Here is a 5012-nt window from a genome sequence, read left to right as displayed (position 1 = left end):
AAAAGTGTTATACTGCTGGCACAAGGACCAACAATGTGTCTTACACAGAAGGAAAACAAGCTTCGAAAACAAGCAGGAGTTTCCTCTCTATCAGAGCAAACGCCTTTCCTGTCAATGTGAAACCTTTCACTTTCTTTATTTCTTTTTCGCCCTCTCCATAGTATAATCCTATAACATGCTGCTGGATGTGCATGCATACATACATACATACATACATACATACATACATACATGCATACATACATACATACATGCATACATACATACATACATGCATACATACATACATACATACATACATGCATGCATGCATACACACACACACACACACACACACACACACACACACACACACACACACATATATATATATATATGTGTGTGTGTGTGTATATATGTATACGTTAGAAAGGTAACACCAGAGACTGTACCACCAGTGATATTTTAAATGGAAAAATGCATTTTACAAAATGGCTAATACAGAGCATCAAACCACATGTTGTCAGTTGAACAGCCACTAAAATATGTAATTTAATCAACTTGGATTCTATTCTTTCACAGTTACCTATACATAAAGTAGGTCATACCAGTGACTTCAACTAAAAAAAAGCTTGAAATCATGAAATCATGAGCTAAATGAGACAATTTCTGACTACTGAAAAGACATACTGAACTTAACATATGCTTATCTACATAGACCTTCAGAAAAAAGGGGAAAGGAAGTCAAATGATGTCAAATGATGTCATCAGTGTGATTTTTATTTTAAAATAAGAATTTTTTTGTTATGCAGTAAGACCAGTGAAATGACTCCTGGGGACAATGACTTTCATTATATAATTTATAGTATTTATTTGCCATTTGTTTTCTTTGTCATTTAAAGAATATATTTCATAGTTATGTATAGATGATGGCAGTTAAAATAGAAAAACATGCTTTACCTCAAAATATGGCCTCACCCTATGCACATGGCTGTGAGGACAAGCACTTTTGGGGTGCTTAGAATTCAATCTAACTGATTTGAAAACCAGTATTGCTAAACCGATGGCTGTGTAGTTGTTAAAATAACATATTGTTTTATTTTAAAATATAAATAAATTGTAACCTTGAATTGGTTTTCAAATGTAATATGTCTGTAAACGCTAGGGACAAAAAAAATTCTGTAGAATGATCCTTAAATTTGAACAGGCAAAGACCTACTGGAAATCTCCTGCACGTCTTCAATGGTGCCACTAGATGGCAGAATGAAGCAGACAACGACTCGCTGTTTTCTTTGGCTGGGCTCACTTCTACATGGAGTAGCATCCTAGATTCAGTGGATTTTTGTATGACAGCCTGCCTGACCTGCAGTATTTGCAGGGCCAGTTTAACATTTGTATACAAATGCAGGATTTTACATTCGTTTGAACCAGATTTTATGAGGTTTGTAGGAACAACAGTGCATCCTTTATCCTATGTGAATGTGCAAGTACAGGGAAGCAGTGGTTCCTACACTGAAGAAAAAACACATGACTGACAGAATGACCTGTGAATATGTTATGCGGTCACCAACTCTGGTCCTGGAGATCTGCCCTCCTACAGAGTTTAGTTCCAACCCCAACCTGCCACACCTGATCCAGCTAAGGTCAGAGGCATAAGTGTTAGCTAATGGGGGCAGTGTGTTAAACTCTGCAGGAAGGTGGATCTCCAGGAAGAGGCTTGGTGACCACAGTTATATACTGTACTCAGCTTCTTCAATCGGTAGAGCAACACAGAGCTGTCACGAGTATTATTACCTTTGCTCTTTGTTTTAAAATGTTTTCTTAGATGTTGATTAATACTAAGAGTTTTTATCAGACAACCACCAAAATGGTGAGACAGTGCGGTTAAACTTTGCCCCAGGAATATAGGTGAATTGTGTCATATGCGTTTCTAGTTTCTTAATAAGAAGATCAATTGTACGAAGCTAAACTATTTTAAGAACTAGAGAGGCACATTAGTGTAGGTCTGATCCTGGAAGGTGCCTCCATCAGCACAGAGACCCTCCTATTCTACTGTTCTTCTGTTCTATTCCAGCATGTTAACTGTCTCATTGCTCGGGCATGAATTTAGCCTAGTTTTACACTAAAATAGTTTCAGTGGAGAATCTCTGTTAACACTGAAAAATAAAAATGCTAACACTCCATGTTTAAACAAAAAAATGGATGTCTATGATTACTAATGACAACATGAGGCTCCAGCAGGTGATGTCTTTGACATGTACAGTAATGTGCAAAAGGCAGAGTCAAAACGGCCATTAAGTACAAATGAATACTTTTTCAGCTTCAAGAAAAATAAAACAAAACAACAAGAAAAATAAAACAAATTTCAGAAGCCTTGACAACAAAATGTAACATTAAAAATATTCAGTATTTGCTTTTCCATTCTTTTTTCATAGACTTGCTTTCAGTTTTTCAAAGAAATATGAAGAAATATTTTTTTAGAAGTCTTAGAAGGTGATTTAGCATTTTCTGCTGCTCACAAGCAAAGTGATCCCAAACTCATTCAGTGATGTTGAGGTCTGAACTCTGGATAGGAGTCTTTTCTCTTTATCTTTTAATCATTTTTAGAACTCAGTTTTGGAAACTCCTCTTTTTTCCACTTTCCACATTTCCATTTTCTTTTGACTTTCCTCTTTCTTACGCAGGTGAACTGTACCTCCTGAGAAATGACTTGTACTGAATTGCAATTTTTAAAGAAATCAAGGGTGGTCTCTGACTTTTGCACAGTACTGTAGCAGGTCCACACACTTTACTCTTAGGGAAACATGGCAATAATATATAGCCGTAATAATTTTAAGTGAACTTTAGAATTTACGTCATGGCCAGAAAATGGGCATGATGTTTTATTTCTGATGCTCATGTTTTGTGTCTTACTAGCTGTTAAATGCCAGACTGGACGTGCCAGTGTAACGGTGTGTGAGTCTTGGCTCTTGCTCCTGCTCTGGTGGTTTGTTTGTTATGGATGCAGGAGGTCCTAAGCAGCGTTTCCTGCAGAGAGCAAAAGTGGTAGTGCTTACAAATACAGGTAACCTCATTCCCTCAGGGGGAAGATTGAGGAGATAGAGAAGCGTGGCCAAACCTGAGTGATCTACTAAGGAGGAAGCTGTGCTCTGAGGCCTGTGGGTAATGAAGTGCTCTCAGTAGGGTCTCTGATATATTTTGCATCATTTCCCTCCAGAGATTAAAAAAATGTGAAGAGATTCTAGTCAAATAGACAAATGCTGCATCCTGCAGTGTGTAATTTTCTTACTCTGTCTCTCACATGCTTTCTCATCCTCTCTTTTTCTTCTTCTCTCCATTCCTTCCCTCCCTCTCTCACTTTTGTCCTTTCTCCTCTCCCTCGTTTCTCGGAGTAGACAGCACTGCGGCGGTGTATGTATGTGTGAACAGAGTATGCCGCAGGTCTGCAGTAGGGGAGCTGAGGGCTGCCGTGTGCCGTGGGGACATTGCTATTAATAGCAGCTGCTGTATAAATAGCCCATGCGTAAAACGAAGGGTCCAGCAGTAGATGTGTTGTAGCTCTGCAGCTAACGCATTGCAGGGAATTCACAGAGTAAATGGACACTGATGCTACAAAATTCAGAGGAAAAAGGATGCTAACGATCCTTAAATATACATCAGTAGCTCATGAAACGACTGTTCATTTTTAATGGGCCTTCTGCTAAAATTTAGTGCTGTACTGGCTCTGTGTGTTTCTTTGCTAGGACTCTCCATTAGTCATACATTTACTGAAATTGCAGTTTAGAAATTGTGCAATTAGTTAGTTGTAAAAGGCTGCAATTAACACTGCAGCATAGCCACAGAAATATCCACTGCAAGTGATCTGACCAATCAGACCAAAACCTGCAATAATGCTAATTTCTGCTCATGCTCTAATGGGATTTGAAGCTTATAACAGACACGTTAACATAGGAGTTTCATTTCAAAATGCTGTATATCCATTTATGGATGTAACACGTTTTTGACACGAATAACACATTTTTATTGCTTCAATAAAGATCTTTATTGTATCTTTAGTTACATCTTTACAACTACAGTAATGAGCTGCTGCTGCCGTTTTTCATTTCTAACATCTAACTGAAACCTGGGCTGGTATTCACAAAGCAGAATTATAGGACAGATTTTTGCTCAGATTTATGTGATGCATTTTGGACTTCCAGATGGTCTAGAGTGACATTTTTCTTGCTAAATTCATCCCGCATGGTTGACCGTCACTTTTTAATTATATTGCTGGTTATTCTAATGTGTCCTGAAGTCCCAGCCAGTGGGAGAGTTTGCTTTGCTGTATCTTTCTGGGGAATTTCTGTTTAGCATTTCAATAATTTGACATGAGAGAAGGACTGTAATACTTGTAGAGTTTAAATACCGCAAGCATGATCATTCTATTACATGAAAATGAACAAAAACTTAGGTGTTATTTTTTATTTCACAGAAATCATTAGGCTTCTCTGAATTTTCACAGTCTGACAAATAATATGTGTAACGATTTGTATTTAAAAATTTGTTACTCTTAAAGGCAGCATGCATATAGCTACACAACACCTATATAAGCCTTTTCTGACAACTGACAAAACTATATAGACACTCAAACGTTTATTCCTACAAGTGTCCATTTTCATTACATTTACTGAGATTAACTGACACTGAAATTGACAAAAGCAGTCTTTGAGAACCGATGCTTGTTAGAATAAGGTGTCAAAGGCTTGCGTAGGTTATGCAAGTGTCATGTAGCCTTATGAATGCTGCCCTTCACTAAAAAGTTACAGACATTTCACAGTTAATGATCAAAATAAAAGTATCTGTTTAAGGAATTGATGTTTATGCCTATCATTTATGTTGTAATTGTGCAGCCCTTTGGTTTCTGCTCATTAGCCTCATTTCTAATTTGGGCTGATATTTTTCCTATCATAGACTGTGCTTGGTAATGCCAGCACCTCAGTGCACTCCATGCAGATGGTGACTGTTGCCCATGGCTGCTAAGGAGGATATAAATA

This window comes from Pygocentrus nattereri, chromosome 6, assembly GCF_015220715.1.
Source record: "Pygocentrus nattereri isolate fPygNat1 chromosome 6, fPygNat1.pri, whole genome shotgun sequence".
Lineage (NCBI taxonomy): Eukaryota > Metazoa > Chordata > Actinopteri > Characiformes > Serrasalmidae > Pygocentrus > Pygocentrus nattereri.
Note: the sequence above shows the minus strand (reverse complement) of the source record.